We start from the raw sequence: 18,144 nt of genomic DNA, 5'->3' as shown, positions 1-18,144 counted from the left end.
TTTCTCACAGCGTGGAGCCATTAAATAGTGTCTAAAATTGAAATAAATAGTTAAAAAACAACATAATTACTGCAAACTCTTAATGTTTTCTTCACAATCTGTATTCTTGTTGTTATTGGTTTTGTTTTGTTTTGTTTTGTTTTGGTGAGGAAGATTGGCCCTGAGCTAACATCTGTTTCCAATCTTCCTCTTTTTGCTTGAGGAAGATTGGCCCTGAGCTAACATCAGGGCCAGTCTTCCTCTATTTTTTATGTGGGAAACCGCCACAGCATGGCTTGACGAGTGGTGTGTAGGTCCACACCCAGGATCTGAACCTGTGAACCCCAGGCCGCAGAAGCGGAGCATGTGAGCTCAGCCACTATGCCACCGGGTCAGCCCCTACACAGTCTATATTCTTAACTTCATAGGAGTCTTTTCACAACCATCTCATGGTGAAGAAACCTTTGAAGGTCTAGGTTTGCTTTAATTCTGTTTTAATTTCCTTTTTTCTTCTAACTACAAGTGAAAATAAATATGATGTACAAATTTTAGAATAGTGTATAATATTTTATCCCACATTTGATAGTATTTATTTCTACTTGTTCTTCTGTCCATCCAACCATCTGTCATCCATCCCTTTGTCTCTGTATTTATCGTAAGATATTTACAATGATGTTTGCCGTAAGTTAATGATAGCTATTTCTGGGTGGTGAAACTTGGGATTTTTTTTTTTTTAACTTGGATCTTTGTATTTTTTTTTCTTGCATTTCTTGAATTCTTCAAAATGAATATGTATCACTTTCACTATAACAATAATGTGATCTTTCTTTAAAAAAAACGACAAAGCAAATATGTCCATATGTTTACAGTAGTTAATCCTGGATAGTGGAGCTATGGATGTTTATTATTTTATTCTTTGTAGGCTTCTTTATTTTCTGTATTTTTAATTTATTAAAATTTAAAAAGCTTAAAAGAGAAAAAATAAGATGCCAAAGGGCTTGTCCTAAGTTGCGTAGTTAGAAAGTGGTGGAGACCTGATGCAAGCCTTGATGCTGGAGGACAGAGAATTATGAAATGGGGGGAATTATGAAATGGGTGGGGGGTGTGACACGGGCGAAAACAGGAAGCAGCATTGAAAAACCACTGTGGGTGGACGTGATCCCTGTTAAATCTGATTTTCCCCTGGTGGGTGGGGGGCGAGATTTCAGTTGTTGAGTTAACCTGTCATGAATCGAATGCCCAAAGTTTTGTAGAAATCCTGAAACCATAGGCTGTGAGAGCTGGAAGGAATCTGGAGATCGTTCCATCCAACCTGCACATTTAACTGAGGAGGGACTGCAGGTGCCGGATGCTATTTCATACAGTCATAGCTTTAGAGCTGGCAAATGCTTTGGAGGCAATCTAGTGCGATCCTGAATGTGCACTGGGCTTGATGCTTTGTGTTAGCTCTGCATGAACTAAGTCAGTCTTCAAGTCCAGATCAGTCCCGGGAGACTGCTCTGTGGTCATGGGGCAGGTGCTTGATTCAGATTCAACAGATTTTTAATTCATGCTTTCCCTGTGCTTGTAACTGTGCCAGCTTGGTCCTCTTTTCCTCCCACTGCCTATTTACGTGAGACTTATCATGAGGGTAAGTGACATGCGTTGGGTCACTTAGCGTAGTTGTAGTAGGTTGAGTAATGGTCCCCCAAGATATGTCCGCGTTCTAAGTCCCAGAACCTGTGAATGTGATCCTATTTGGAATTTGTAGATGTAATTAAGTGAAGGATCTCAAGATGAGATCATCCTGGATTTAGGGTGGGTCTAAATCCAAGGATAGGTATTTTTATAAGAGAAAGGCAGAGGGAGATTTGAAACACAGAAACACAGAGGAAAAGGCCACGTGAAGATGGAGGCAGAGACTGGAGTGATGCGGCCATCAGAAGCTGGAAGAGAAAAGGAAGGATTCTCCTCGGAGCCTTTAGAGAGAATACAGCCCTGCTGACTCACCTTGATTTCTGACTTCTGGGCTCTAGAACTATGAGAGAAAAAATTTCTGTCATCTGAAACCACCAAGTTTGTGGTAATGTGTTATGACAGCCCTTGGCATCTCATATCTGTGGTTAGGAAATGGTGGAAAAGGGCTCCACGCCAAGGTTTCTGATGCAAGATTGGTTCCCTGTCCATCTCAGAGCCCTTCTCGCCCAATGGCCTGTGAGTACGAAGCAGCCACCTGATGTGGGGCCAGACTCCCCTGTAGTCACACTGGCTGGATAGTGCTCTGGGTCTCCCACACACACTCCAGGTGGTCCCTGTCACCTGTCCTCCTCAGTTCTGCTCACTCCCTGCCCAGCCTCAGAGCAGGTTTGGGGTCCTTGGAGCAGGAGGGAGAATTGGGCAGGGACAGCGGCACCAGCATCTCCTGCCTGAGCTTTTGCTTGAATCTCTGAGCTGATTTACAAGTACCTGTTTGCAGTCACTTGCTCTGCTACCCACCCACCTTACATCCCGTTGGTCCTGAGGTGTTACTTGTTGATACGCAGCCTGTACCACAGGGGCATAAAGCCTGGAAACTACATTTCCCAGACTCCTTCGCCTGTGGGGTCCCAGTTAGATTCCACCAGTGAGAGATCTGGGAGGCATTAGAGCTGGGGAGGCCACAGGTCTCCAGCAGCTGAGGGCATGTGTAGGGGTGTCGGCAGTCGGCAGACATTGGATGCTGTGTTTGTTGAGCATCCTCTCTGGGGCCATAGGTAGCCAGAACTGTAGACTAGTGTTCTTGTGATCCCTATGGTTAGGGCATTCCCCCAACTTCCCAATGGTTGTGTCAAGGTTCAAGTCGTACAAAAACTCTACCTGCTGGAAATATCCAGCTTGGATCTTGATTTTCTGCTGGGGCCATTGATCTTTGTGAAATGAATGTTTGATCACGTCTCAGTTCTTCTTAAAAATATCCTTCTGTTCCCACTGGACTGTCAGCTCCTTAGCCTGGCCATCAAGGACTCGGCTTTGTCCTTGACCCACACATCCCCACACACCAGTCAGACCAAGATATTAAAGGATTCTGGAACTCGGTTGTGTGACATCCGCCAGGCTTTTCTCTCTCTGTTCCCTCTGGCTGAAGTGATTGTTCCCTTTCTCTGCCTGGACTAATCCTACATGTCATTTTAAGAACCAACACAAACGTCACCTCTAAACCTTCCAGAGTGATTCGCTCCTCTTTCGTGTCCCCAGACCCATGTTGCAATTGGTTCTCTGGGAGGCAGGATCAGAGAGGGAGGCTCGTGTTTGTTAGGATGTTTATTAGGAAGTGCCTCTGGGGTGCAGCTGTGGGAGGAGGAGCAGGTGGAGGGAGAACTTGAGCTGCCATGAAGACCTGACGACATCCTTGGCCAACCCCAAGGGGAGCTCTGGAGCGAAAATGGCCTCTCACAGTCTGCAGGGGTGTTGCACCCTGCCTCTGTCAATCATTGGAGTTTGGTACCCCAGAAGGGCACGTCTTGGATGAAGCCACTCTGTGCAGCTGAGACAATCCGTGGAGGGGCTGACAGCTGAAGGCTGTGTAACCAAGTGTCTCAGTAGCTGGAGCCACGAGACCTTCCTTAAAGAGGGATATGGGCAGTGTGCCACGAGGTCCACCATACCCGTCTAGACCATGAAGTCCTCAAGAGAACAACATGTTTATGTTTAGCTCTGCATCCCTGGTACCGTGTGCATAATGCTTACTCAGTGAACCTTTGATGGACGTGGATGAATACACAAGTGAACTAATGAATGAATGAATGTAAAGGCATGGAGGGGATTGCAGCCCAAGCAAGTAGAAATTACTTAAAGTAGTTGAGAAGTTTGGCTCACATCTGTTGTCTAGGCTTTTGGCTCTTGGTCTTAATATATCATTTTTGGTCAAGACGGGAAAAACAGGGCAGAACTTACCCCTTGATGTAGGTGGTGAAGGAAAAACTCAGAAAAACCTGAGAAGTGGGTAAAGAATCAGAGCCACGTGTTTAGAGTGAGATAGGGCACCATGGAGAGCACAGGGCTCAGCAACTCTACTCTGGATGCTCAGAGTCCAGGGTAAAAATAAACCTTAAGATCCTTTGGGAATCCAGTGTCTTGCAGCTTCCCATAAAAATCCCCATGAGGGCAGCACCGAAGGCCGTAGTGAGTAAGACAGGCAACCCTTTGACAGAATCTGGGAGAAATGTCACCCAACTCTAAGGCTCATTGGAATGATCAAGAAACAGATTAAATCAGCCACCTGTGCTGTGCCCCCTAAAAGTGACATGTGGCTTTAATTCCCTGATGCTCTAGGAGAAGACAAAGGTCTGCACAAGCCTAAAAATGGGGCAGACATCCCTTTACAGCATGAACAAGACTTTCTGAGGCACTCAAAGTTCTATTGTTTCCCTCCCACCTTTTCTTTTTACATCTTGCTGGAGGCTGAAACTCACAAATACAACGCAAAAATTAGCAGAGAAATTGTGGCGGCACGTTGCATCTTGGAAGGTGTAGTTTTCACAAGTCGAGTGCTATAGGTGGGCTGGGAGGAAAGCTTCTGTGGATGGTGGATTTTCATGTACTCCATCTGTTCATAGTGTCAGAGAACCAGACAGTGAGCATAGGAGACGATCCAGCTACCATCCTTCTGAATCTAATCATTCTTAGTAATAATAATAGCTAGCATTTATTGATAGCTTAGTACTTGCCAGGTACTCTTCTAAGGCAGGGGTCTGCAAACTACAGCCCGTGGGATGCCTTTGCTGCTGTTTTTGTCAAGTTTTATTGGAACACAGCCTCATTGATTTGTTTATCTATCATCTGTGGAGCTGTCACGCTGCAACAGTAGAGTTGAGTAATTGCGACAAAGACTGTAGGACCTGCAAAGCCTAAAATATTCATTATCCAGCCCATTTTGGGGAAGAGTTTGTCAGCCTCTCTTCTGAGCCATCACACATATTAACTCAGTTCATCCTCATGGTGATCCTAGGAGGCTGGTATTTTTATTATCCCCATTTTGCAGATTGGGAAACAGAGACGTGGAGATGCTGAGTGGTTTGCCCAAGGAGGCACTGTAGGAACTGGCAGAGCTAGGACTTGACTGCGGGCAGTCTGACTGGAGAGCCTGCCTCTCTGCCGCCATGCTGTGCTCCCAAGTACAAACCCATACGATCAAAGAATCTTCCATGTGTTAGGAATCAGGGTGCGAGATGTGCCTATCTACCTGCTTCCCAGGTGTGTGTCCAGGAAGAGGATCTGACACCAAGGGACCAGCCTGCTCTCCTGGTTCTATTAGCAAAGCGTGAGAAGCTCGGGTCTATGTTGTTTAGAAGGGAATAGATTGAGACTCAAAAAATTTAGTCACAGCCTCATGATCTATACCATAAAAATGATGTGGTATCAGCAATGCATGGGCCCAGAAACTATACCATCCCTAGATTCTTCCTGGGGAAATAATCACTGAAAAGCTACTTCAGAGTGTCCAAAGATGAGCTGAAAATCAAGAACTCAAAATGAGGAAATCACAGGATAAAAAGTTAGTTAGCTTCCCTGGAGGGGACCTACAGAAGCCCTATTCAACTCGTTCCAAAGCTCTCGAGGAGAGTTTTCATCTCAGCAAACTGTCTCTGATTAAGTCTCTTGACTGTTTTGTTCGCAGCTGTGTTCCCAGGGCCTACGACAGTGCCTGGTGCCCAACAGGAGCTCAGTATACATTAGCCTGTAGAACAAACTGGCTTCATCAAGGAGCAGGCAGGCCTGTGGAAGAGATGCTCGTGCCTTTCCCAGTGGCATCTGGGTATAGCTTCAATGCAAACACGTCCACCATAAACTGTAATCCCTCATTAAGCCTCTCCTTCAGGAAAAGTTTGCCAACTGCAGCCACAAGCCCAATTAAATGCCAGAACTCTGTAGAAAGCACTAACCCACGCCAGGAAATGTGGCTTTTAGGAAATACCTCAAGATGTTCTTGTGGTTGTTTTTCTCTGGTGGGTGTTTTTCTCCCCTCCCTTCTACTTTTCTGTTTTTTTCCCCTAGACATCATTTTATAAGGAAAAACAATTAATACGACACCACATCTCCAAATCTGATGGTTAGTCATCCCTACCGAAATCCTCCTAAGTGACTGCCTCTGGCACCTATGGGCGGGGAGCACACTAGGCTCTAGGAAGCTTGGTAGGGGTTGAACTGTATCCGCCCCTCAAAGTCACATGTTGAAGTCCTAACTCCTCCTACCCCAGAATGTGACCTCGTTTGGAAATAGGGACGTTGCAGATGTAATTAGTTAAGATGAGGCCATACTGGATTAGGTGGGCCTCTGTCCAATATGGCTGGTGTCTTTATAGACGGGGGAAATTTGGGGACAGACATACACACAGGGAGAAGACCACGTGAATCTAAAGGCAGAGCTCAGGGTGATGCTTCTACAAGGCAAGGATGGCCAAAGATTGCTGGCAAATCAGAAGCTAGGGGAGAGGTGTGGAACAGAGTCTCGCTCCCAGCCCTCAGAGGGAGCCAACTCTGCTGACACCTCGATCTCCGACTTCTAGTCTCCAGAACCGTGAGACAATCAATTTCTGTTGTTTGAGCCACTCGGTTTGTGGTACCCTGTTACTGCAGTTCTCGCAAATGAATACAAAGATCATTGTCTACTTGACAGCTTCTAGTCCTAGAGGGCCCTTCACTTCATTGTTTCATCTCGTTCTGCTCTGTCTTCCCATCTGTGTCCAGGTCCCAGCGTGGAGCTGGGCGGAGCTGACAGGGTCATTCTCTTTGGTGGCGTGGAGTATAGAATCCACTGGACTGGATGGGGGTGGACAGCAGAAGGAGGAAGGGTAGCCAGGGGAGGGGGCATTTGCATTGTGTTCAAGGAGTCCAAAGTGGATTTTGGTAGAAAAAGTGGGACAAAGGAAGAGGACTGGGGCTAGGTACTGAAATAGGAAGTCAGACTTGCAGTTGACAGGACTGGAAGCAGGTTGACAAGTGAAGGATGAGCAGAGAAGTGTGAGCAGTTCAGGACGAAGGCCATGCAGAATGTCAGGGCGTTCCGGGGTTTGATTTCAAGAGGCCCCAGTCGACAGCCGTGGGGACATCCTGATGGCTTCAAGGACTCGGGTAGGACTGGGAGATTCTATATGTCTATTTCTGTGAGTCATCCGTTCTCCCCACGCATCCTCCTCTTCCTGCCTTGTAACGCGTAGAGGCGGCTGCGGTCACGGCAGCGAATGCCCCTCCCAGGCTGGTCCACAGGGGTGGTGCTCGGAGGCCTCTCCGGAGGTGGGAGCGGGATGGCAGTTTCAGGTGAGGCGGTGGACGGCAGTGGTCAAGAGCGTAGTTGGTGACCTCAGGTGACCTGTCCTTTCATGGGAAATGTAGGGAACATGCAGTAGACTGGAGCTGGCGTAAGTTCCCTGGGTTATCCTGGTCCACCCGAATAGGCTGAGGCCCTTGGAACCTGTTTCCAAAAAAAGCATTTCTCAAACTTGAGCCTATATCAGCATCACCTGGAGGGCTTGGGCGGGCACAGGTGGCTGGGCCCAGCCTCAGAGGTTCTGATTCAGTAGGTCTGGCTGGGGCCCGAGAACTTGCTTTTCTACGTTTCCAGTTGATGCTGATGCAACTGGTTGGGGGACCACATTTGGAGAACTGCTGGCAAAGAGAGATGCTCCTTGGGGGGAACTGTGGGGAGCCGTGGCTTCCTGGTGCCTCCTGGGGTCATTCCATGCATGGAAATTGGCACTGGGTTCTACCTGAGCCTGCTGGATTGTAGGCCAACTATCTTACTCTCTGTTGTAGTCAGAGATCTACAAGAGGACTCAGAGATGCTGCACTGCTGCTGATGACCATGGTAGCTCACATTTACAGAGCTCTTATGATGTGCCAAGCCCTATTGTAAGCACTTAACATGTATACACACATTTAGTTCCCATAACAAACCTGCAAGGCAGGTGCTACCATTACCATCATCACTCTCATTTTACAGATAAAGAAACTGTGACTCAGAGAGGTTAAGCAACTTGCCTAAGGTCACACGGCTGGTGGCTGACAGAGCTAGGATTGGATCTGGCAGTCTGAATCCAGAGTTCATGCTCTCATTCATTATTTCACTGACCCTGCAGGACAAAGGAGGTGATAAATGACTCTAGTGATACCGACCAAGTCATTTGGCCTCTCTTTGCCCTCATTCTCACCTCAAAAAAGGAAATAGCTTTTTTTTCACCTTAGATGAAATAAATACCTTTACATTAAAAAAAAAATGCTGTCAGAATTAATTGGATAACAGCTGTCAAATTCTTGTAGCTCCTTAGAGGATGGTAAAAGAGGAGGAATAATTATTGTGCTGTTTTCTATGCAGACCCGGTACATCTGCGGGAGTCAATAAGTGTCTAATGATATTCTTGGTAATTGGCAATGATTGAACGGGGACGGCTCATGTCAGAGGGGGGCCTTGCTGAGGTTGGGCAGCAGAGAGGGGCTTCGCGTTTGATGGTCAGTGGCCAGAGAGAGGTGGGTAGGGTGTGGCCCTGGGGAGGAGGGAGCCTCTTCAAGCAGGTTGGCATCTTGCCAGCCCTGGATGGATAGCGGGGGCAGCACCACCTGGGGATTGCACCGAGTTCGTGAACCCCTGGCCCGTCAGAGCTGGCGGGTAGGGAGCAGCCGATCCAAGAATTCTCAAGGTGTGGCCCGCTGATCAGCTGCATCAGCTTCAGGTGGAAACTTGGTAAAAGTGCAAATTCTAACCCACTGGGGGTGGGATCCTGAAGTCTTTCAACAAGCTTTCCAGGTGATTCTCATGAATGCTACAATTTGGGAACCACTGTTGTAGAGGGAAATAGCGCTGACCTTGGAATCAGACATACCTAAGTTTGAGTTCTGGTATTGCCACCATCTGGCTGTGTGACTTTGGGCAAGTCACTGTATGTCTCTGGATATCAAGTTCCTCATCCCATATCTACGGGGTGGGAAGTTAGAATGGTGGTCTGTAAGGTACTTGCTCTGTATCGACAATTCCTTCTAGTCCCTCCACGGGTTAGAGGCTGTCTTACTTCTTGGCTTTGAAATAGGCTATTTCATCTGCTGGGGACATTCTCTCTGCTCCTTCTTCACCTGTCTGACACCTGTATGACCTCAGGCCTCAGCGTGGAGTTTATTGGCTCCAGCACATTGTTGTTTTTTCTTTCTTTTTATACTTCCTCCCCTAAATCAAGTCCTGGTTAGATCTCTCTCTGGGTACCCGCCCTATCCTAGAACTTTCCAAAATCCTCAAAACTGCCTTTTCCTGTCTGCAGTCTCCACAAAGACAAAAGCTCTGTTGTGCTGATGCTGTTTTCCTAGAGTGTCGGACACATAGTAGGTGTGCAAATACTGCTTAAGGTTAGAACCAATTTCATTCAATTTATAAAATGCTTGGTTCTAGTGGATTTATGAGGAAGCTGGTGGAAGGGTTAGCTTTCATGCTTGGAGCCACAGGAAGGAAACTGAGGCGCAGAGGTACTTGGTGACTTGGGGATGCAGTGGCAGGGGGAGCAAGAGGAGAAAGTTAGGCCCTGGTGGCTGAGGATTTGAGGGGAGGGTGCTGTGGGATTGGGGGACAGACAAGCTTTAGCACATCTCCATGGGGCTGAGGGGCCCATCTGATATCGGCACCGGATGGTGTGATGCCCTCACCTCCCCCAACCACAATGGGGTCTGCTGATGAAGAAGAAACAATGTGAAGGCGTCTAGCCAGCACTCACGGTGAAAGTCTATCCTAGCACCACCAGGGCAGGCGTCCTGCAAAGCTCAGAGTAGCTCTCAACCTTTATGTATTTGCGTATTTACTTATTCATTACAGGCAGGGTTAAGGACCTCTTTGAGAAACAGATGGACACTCTCTCCAGAAAAAACCCACAAAAACACAAACCTCCCCCCGTTGACCTTGCCACTCAGTGGATGCGTGATCAGGTTGCTTTTAGAGTCAGACCCCGTTGTTATGGGGGAGATAAAAGTGTCAGGTAAGGGGAAGGTAGACTTCCATACTCAACATCACTCCAAGCCCTGGTATTTTAAAGCTTGGGAAATAATAGCAATGACCCAATTTAGGAATGTGAAGGCAAGGCAGCGCTATTTTCACAGGCTTAGTCATCTCTTCACTCTGTTTTCCCCCCTTTTCCGTTTGTGTCTTTTCCCATTGCAAATATACGAGGTAATAATCTAGTATTTTCCATGGAGCATGGCAAACACGCTCTATATAAGACACAGTCGAACATTCTGTGAGTGTAATTGGAGCATAAATGTAACTAATCAAAATATTATCATGCCAGCGGATGTGTGAAGAGTTTGGAGATTTAAAAAAATATATATATTTTAGTTCCATGTCATTTCAGTTTAGAGATTTAGAGCTGCAGAAGTGAAGGACTCAGCCCAATGAATGTCTGGAACAATTTGGGGTCTGACGATGCTCCCAGCAGCCCTGTTGTTCTCTTCACTCTTAATATGGCAGCAGCCTGACAACTGGTTTCATTTTTGTTCTTTCCTCCCACTCTTGACCCGTCTCCTTACCTGCACCAGCTGCCCAGGGCAAGGCCAGCTAACCCCAGGGAATGTGCGATCACTCCTTGCCACCAAATACAACACGCCCACTTGTGATATGGAGCCTAAGAGCTAAATGATGATAGAATTTCCTGGGTTTGAATCTTGGCTCTGCTACTAGCTGTGGGGTCTTGGGAAAGTTACCTAAGCTCTCTGTGCCTGAGTTTTCTCGTTTGTAAAAGAAGGATGATAATAATGACTACCTCATAGGGTTGATATTAGAATTAAATGAATGAATATTAGTAAAATGTGATGATATGTGTTTGCTGTTGTTATTATTAATGAGCAGGTGTTACTACAGGGAAAGGAATTTTTGTGGGAACATAAAAATCACTGTGTTGTTTCTTCAAGACAAGAGCCAAGGAAAAAGGCCTCTACTCCTTCATTCCTTCTCCAGAAAGAGCCTACATAGAAAATCCAAGCCAGTCCTGGCGTCTAACTCACAGTAACTAGTTATGTGACTGTAAAGCCTCGGAACTCTAGGCTTCTCTAGCTGGAGGGAACTTTAGAAACCCACCAGCATACCTGTCTGACAGGTGAAGACGTGGAGAGGCAATGCCTCGCTCACAGAGGTGCCGTGTGACTAAACCGGTGCACAGGAAGGGGACAGTGGCATTGCCTGCCCTTCAGTTCCGTCTTGACCTTGCCAGAAGGGTTGTGATGTTCCCCACTTTGAAGAGCACCTGCAAGCCCTTGTGTTCCACCGGTTCTGTAGCCGAGTTCTGGCTCCGTCGTGTGTTGAGTTTCATTGTTTTTCCCAGCATTTATTTTTCCTCCTGAGAAGTTATGTTATGCTGAGGTGTTGCGGGAGATGAGTTATGAAGTTATGAAGCGGAGACCCAGGTCCCCGTGTGCCTCACGACGTTCACCTGGGTCTGTTTTCATCACAACATTATCATAAGGTCCAAAAGGAGAATGCGGTGTGAAACTTTTGTTTTGGTTTGGGGAGTGAAAGGGGTGGGCATCCTTAAGGGGTTGAGCATGGGTTAAATTTTACTTGGCTTTGTGTCCATCATCTTTCTCCTCTCCTCCCCTCTCTGCCTTTCTCCCTCCTCTCCTCCTCTTTTTTCTGTCTACTCTGATGCTTTCTCCTTCTTCCTTTACTTCTCCCTTGACCCTGTCTTCCTTCTCTTTCTCCCTCCCACCCCCTGCCCCTTTCATCCTTTTCTCAGGAACGGGAAGGAACGCAGGCGGCCCTGGTACCTGGTCTTTGTGGGGAAAGGCCCCCGTACGGAGCCCCTTCCAGCAGCGCCTTCAAATCCAGTCACCTGGGTTAAATTTCATTTTTAAACTACATTATCCACACCTACATGGATGATCAGATAGCTGTTTCTTGGAGAACTGCCTTAACAAATTTGCATATGAAATGCTTAAACCCCAACTTATTGTTCTGAATGAATGATTACAGAAACAGTTATTACTTGTTCACACAAACTGACTCTGACAAAACCTTCACAACGTTCCACTCCTTTGAAACTTCAGGATATATTTTCCTTGTTTCAAATAGACATTATGTATCCATTAAGCTGTAAATAATCTCTCCTCCCCATTCCTGGTGTATTAGAAAAGAAGCAAATTTCTTTCCTTTTTTTTCGACACATGATAATTAGATTGCTTTCATTGATAACATGGATGATGTTGAATGGTATGTTTGTTACTGTGGCTATTGGTAAATTGTTAGGTTTATGACTGGCTGAATGATTATTGGTTTTCATGACACTACTAATAGAACTCTGCGCTTCTCTTCCACATTTATTTTCTTACTTCATAGTGTCTTTTGACGTTTTTGTGCCCCTGGCCCATTTATTGAGACCAGACAGCTAAACGTCATCATTCTGGACTTTTAAATTAGGCCTTGTCCAGCTATAACAGAGGTGTGGATAGAGTCAGCGATGCAGGAATAACTGTTCTCTGAGACTTAGTGAAAGCCACAAAAACTAAGTGGCTTTCAAGTACAGTCATGACTTACACCATATAACGATGTTTCAGTCAACAATGGACCACATACACAGTGGTGATCCCATAAGACTAGTACCCTATAGTCTAGGTGTGTAGTAGGCTATACCATCCAGGTTTGTGTCCGCGTACTCTATGATGTTCACACAACAACGAAACTGCCTAATGACGCATTTCTCAGAATGCATCCCCTCTGTCAAGCGACCAATGACTGTGGTTTAGTGAGGGACCGTGTCTGGGCTGGGCAGTGTGGATTTCAGGAATGGCATCATCAGAGCAAAAACTCAGAAACAGGGAAGTCTGGAGTGTATCTGTTTCCTATGGCTGCTGTAACAAATTACCACAAATTTAGTGGCTAATAATAACACAGAATTTTTAGTCTTCCAGTTCTAGAGGTCAGGCGTCCTAAATGGGTCGCACTGGGCTAAAATCAAGGTGTTGGCAGGGCTGTGTTCCTTCCTGGAGGCTCTGGGGGACAGTCTGTTTTCTTGCCTTTTCTACTTTCTAGAGGCCACCTGCATTTCTTGGTTCATGGTTCCTTCCTCCAGCCTCAAAGCCAGCTGCAGAGCATCGTCAAATCCCTCTCTGATCCTGCCTCTTCTGCCTCTCTCGTCCAGAATAATCCCCACCATCTCACAGTCATCTGATTAGCAACCTTAATTTCATCTGCAACTTCAATTCCTCTTTGCCGTGTAAGATGGTGTATCCACAGGTTCTGGAGAGTCGAACGTGGACTTCTTCGGGAGGCCCTTGTTCCGTTTACCGTGGAGTAGATGAGGACTGTGCAGGCAACAGACTTGCCCTCTCTCTTCCTCGGTGTCCCGTGCTTTAAAACAGGGATAGCATGGCGCCACCCCATTGGGATGCTAAAAGATGCTTAGATCAATGCCCCATATGTACTAAGTTCTCAATAAACATTAATAACATTAAACATGGTATAAATTGCATTGGGCCCACTGTCATCTGCTAGTGGCCATTTATTATGAAATTAACATTTATTGAGCCAAGTCCCATTTTTCATTTAATCTTTACTGAAAACAGACAAACAAAAAAAGTTTGACGTGTAGCTTTCATCAACCCATTTTATAGATGAGGACCTCGAGGCCCAGGGAGTTTTATTGACTTGCTCAAAGTCATACCACTAAGAGATGACAGGAGTGAGACTGAACTTCAGTTTTCTGACTGCAAATCCAGGCCTCGTTCCATGCCATCACAGCTGCCTTGGCTTCCGGCGGCTTTTGGGTCCCTGCCGCCATCCGCTCCCTTCACATAGGTGCTGGCGCTGGAAGCTGGTGAGGGCACCTGTCTACAGGGACAGCTTGGAGCTTTCGGAGCTCCAGGCCCTCAGCTGCCAGTCGCCCGAGCACACTCATGTAATCTTAATGAACAATGTGCAGAGCCATTAAAAACTCAATTAGGGCTTTCTTTTTACTGCCGACGTGAGGCAGTGCAATCCTGAGGGGCTCATGTGTAAACACAATACCTGCCACCTGCTACGGAGAAGCATTTTGCCTCCAAAAAGGGGATCTATGTTGCAGACACATCAATAATGGGGTGCTTATCAGGCATTATTATGCACGACGGGGAAAAAATGCAAAATTTATGGCCAGCCAGAGAGCACTTCCTGGTTTAATTCCACAATTTTCGGTGCTATGTGTAATAACTATGAAGAAACTAGTGCTGTTTTATGTTCCTTCTCACGTTAGTGGATTTTTTTTTAATAAAAAAAGGGGAGAAGGGAAGAGAATGTATTTACAGTCTTCCTCTTTCTTGTTTCTGACTGATCTGGCGTAATGACCGGCTCATTTTTGATCTCCAGGAAACTGACAGCCCCAGGATGATGTTAATTAAGCCAACTTGTTGATCAAAGAGGGCCCCACTGAGCTGCCCATGGATGAGGGCTTCACTTCTGAACAGTCTCTAAAACGTCAGGCCTGTGCTCAGCTGGGAGAAGTGGCTTTCTTCCCTCTGGAGGATGTGGCCAGACCTCTGTAAGGTGGGTTAGATGTGGGGGGGGGCTATAGATGGCTGGATCCCACCCTCTTCTAAGACTCCATGCTTACACTGCTGGATGCTACGGCTTCTTGCTGCTGTGCCTTTGTACATGCTGTTCCCTCTATTTGAAATGCCCTCCCAAATTACCATCAGGCACACTGCCGCAGAAGGAATCCCGAATGAGAAAGAGGATAGCTTACAAATCCTGATGTGTGGCCTTCAGCTACGTACCCCCTAGTATCTATTTACACCACTGATCTACACTAACCTGATGGGGCTGAGGATATTCCTGGGGAAGGGGTGTTAGGAGAGAAAACATGGAGCCCTGTGCAGTTAGGGTATGTGAATACTCAGGTGTGTCCTGCAGACTGAAGGGGGCTTCTTGCAGGGAGTGACTGTGGGGCCATGGATGGAGGAGAAAATCCATCACAAAGGACGATGCTGAGTGGAATTAAGAGCTGAACTCTAGGCGGCAGTGGTGCTGGGTGAGCATGTACCTTGATGGAGGAGAAAAAAAAGCCATGTAAGTTTGCCAAAAGAGTTGTGTCTTGAACCTTGTTGACTTTGGGGCCAAAGCAGTTCTATTGTGTGTTCCCTGAGTGGGTCCCAGAGTAGAGAAATACTAACAAGGACTTGCCCAATCATTGAGATACCGCAGCTGATGGCAAGGGCATATGAGGGATTTGAATGGAAGTGCAGTGAGGAGAAGGGGGTTGGCATCATTAATTAAGGTACCTTGGGGACTTTTGGAAATACATAGGGAGTACTGCCAGAGCTGGAGTTCCTGCAGGTATAGGTATGGGCTAAAAGCTGGTCAGATTCCTCTATCCGGGTTCATAATACGCTGACTGGCTGGTGAGGTTTCCCTTCCATTCATTCTTCAGTTCCAGCCCAGCTTGGCCCACTCCTGGAACACATCGTGACCCACCCTGGCCAAGTTAATCACCCCTGCCTCTGCGTGTTGTACTCATGTCTGTGCTCCACTCCAGGGCTGTCCTTCCAGGCATGCAAGCCTGAATTTGCTGCTCCGTCCACTGTCACTGCTGCCTCTGCACCTCAGAGGCACCTTCCTCTACTCTTGCTACCCTCTCTATAGTGGATTCCGTACAGTCTCTGGTTCCCTGCACCCTGGTTCGTTTCATCACTAGCTTCTGGTTCAGAAACTGGGGTTGGGTGCATCTGCTCAGTGCAGCCCAGATTTTGTGCCTGAGTCTTAGCTACAGAAGAGGCTGGGAAAGAGGGCATCTGCCCTTTTCTGTTTCCACAGATGAAGACGGACTCTGCTTCAAAAATTGGGAGGTTCCCCAAATGTAGGAAGGGGATTCAGATATTGGGTGGCCAGACCATGGGGCGAATTTCTACTGCAGTCATCAGTCTGATTAACCTGGAAGGTGACCCAGGAGCAGCCACATGTGGGGGGTGGAATCTGAGGAACGATGTGTGACCATGATGGTTACACTGGCCAGCAGCCCTGAGGGGTTCCCACGGCTGAGGGGGACCTCCCCCAGGTCTAGCCCCAGACCTTTTTCTTATTTTTGGTCTAAATTGGGAGCCAAATTGTCTGACCCTATATTTTGCTTTTTACACCATATTCCCCTTCGGAGGCTTTGGTGATAACTGGATCTGATATGATGAGGCATCTTCTACACTCACGTAAGAACACTCAGGTTCCCCAGGGCACCTGCCCTTTAAACAGCGTGCACCCGCTGGCTTCTGAATGGGTCTGGCATCCTTATCTCTCTGGTTCAGCAGCTTGGGGGTACCTATAAATATCTGTGATGACAGAATTACGGCCCTCCAAAGATGTCCACATCCTAATTCCTGGAACCTGTGCCTCTGGTACCTTGCGTGACAAAAGGGACTTTGTAGATGTGATTAAATTAGGGATCTTGCCATGGGGAGGTTATCCGGGATTGTCTGGGTGGACCCCATGTATAGGATCCTTGTAAGAGGGAGGCAGGAGGGTGAAAGTCAAATATAAGAGATGTGATGGTGCAACTAGAGGTTGTAGTGATGCCCTTTGAAGATGGAGGGAGGGGCCATGAGCCAAGGAATGCAGGCAGCCACTAAAAGCTGGACAAGGCAAGGAAATGGATTATCTCCTAAAGCCTCTAGAATGAAAGAAACCCTACCGACAACTTGACTTTAGACTTCTGACCTCCACTAAGGGAATAAATTTGCATTGTACTAAGCCCCTGGGTTTATGGTAATTAGTTACAGCAGCCATAGGACACTAATCCAGGATCTAAATGTTCTGTCCCGCAAGCCTCCACCTGCTTGACTGTCGGCCTCTGTCTCCCCTCATAAGGCTCTCCCCAGTCACTCAAGAGAATCCCTGGGGTCCTGTGAGTGCACAGGTATAAGACCAGCTGCTCATGTTGCCCCTTTCTGGAATCCTCATGGAAGCCCACTGCCTGCAAGCCGTTGAAGGAGACCCCACCTTTGCTGCTGTTATGGGTGCCCTTCTCAATGTCTTAGCACCCCTTCCTCTCTTGTGAGGCATGCCAGGTGCTGATGCTGACTTTTCATCCTGTCACTTTCTGTCACTTGGACCTGAAAGCAGCACTGCTCATTCCCCAGTCACATTAAGACGTTCGTGAGCAGGACTCCGTGCTGCTCTACCCTCTGGCCTGCACCCACCTTCCTTTGTGGGCAGGCTGGGTGGGGTGAGGTGAGCAGTTATTATTTTCTTTTATTCTTTTAAATTATCTTGTCTATCTCTCTGAGCCTTGCACCCAAACACTTTCTGTCTAATCTAAAAGCCAGAGCCTGCATATCAAATCACACAAAATGACAATAGGGGCCAGGGTGGTGGTGATGGGGAGCATGGTGTGTGCCCCTAGTCAACCCAGCTCTGGCCCCCCTAAGACGCAAGTTATCTTAACGAAGGTCCAAAATGTTTCTTCCCTTCTCAAGGGTTCATTCTCTGAGTCCATTCTTTCATTCTCTTCTTTCTTTCGGCTTCTTTTTACTCTAGGGCACTGCTCTTAATGATGTCCCTATTTGGAGCATCTTGCAGCCTCGCTTAGTAACTATCATTTCTCATGTTATCTCCTTAAATAAAGGGACTTGGAGGAAGTAGGGCCTCTATGGGGGTGCCGAAAGAATAATGATAATGCTAGCCACAGGAATAAACTTTAAAATTTCAGTGGCTTAATAACCCATAATAGTTTATTCCTTGTTTACTTAAAGTCCAAAATGAGTGTTCCTAGTAGGTGGGTGGCCTTCCTTATGGTCATGGTCATTCAGGGAACTGGGATCTTTTTATTGTGGCTCTGCTCTCAAGCTCTTAGAATCCTGTGCTTTCAGCTGGTGGATGGGAAAAGACAATGGGACAGGAATTCTCCCACCTTAAAGTGCATACAAATCACCTGGGAAACTTGATAAAATGTAGATTCAGATTCAGTAGGCCTGGGGTGGGATCTGAGATTCTGTATTTCTTACAAGGTCCCAGGTGATGCTGAGGCTGCTGGTCCAAGGATCTTCCTTTGAAAGACAGAACAAAGGTGAATGGAGCAGTGGGGGTCAGAGGAGGGTGGAGGGTGGAGGGTTGCAGCCTTTATGGACCAAGCCTGGAAGTGGCACACTTCCTACTCAGGCCCCATTGGCTAGAACCCAGTTGCATGGCCCCACCAAACTGTAAAAATTGGCTGGAGAAGGTAGTCCAGC

The 18,144-nt window shown here is 47.0% G+C and overlaps 1 protein-coding gene across 15 annotated transcripts in view; it reads left to right on the top strand.

Annotated features, from left to right (window-relative positions):
- Window positions 1-18,144, top strand: part of PTPRT (protein tyrosine phosphatase receptor type T) — a 1,011,807-nt gene that overhangs the window by 326,606 nt on the left and 667,057 nt on the right. Inside the window, exon 1 of one of the 15 annotated variants that reach the window (XM_070485955.1) lies at window positions 14,341-14,476. The exons of the other annotated variants lie outside the window; for them this stretch is intronic. The gene's annotated coding sequence lies outside the window, so the exon portion shown is untranslated. Of the gene's footprint in view, window positions 1-14,340; window positions 14,477-18,144 lie in introns of those variants that run through there. 15 annotated transcript variants of the gene reach the window in all.

The sequence above is a fragment of the Equus asinus genome, chromosome 15, assembly GCF_041296235.1.
Source record: "Equus asinus isolate D_3611 breed Donkey chromosome 15, EquAss-T2T_v2, whole genome shotgun sequence".
Taxonomy (NCBI): domain Eukaryota; kingdom Metazoa; phylum Chordata; class Mammalia; order Perissodactyla; family Equidae; genus Equus; species Equus asinus.
The sequence above is the reverse complement of the archived record's forward strand: the minus strand, read 5'-3'. Positions and strand labels throughout refer to the sequence as shown.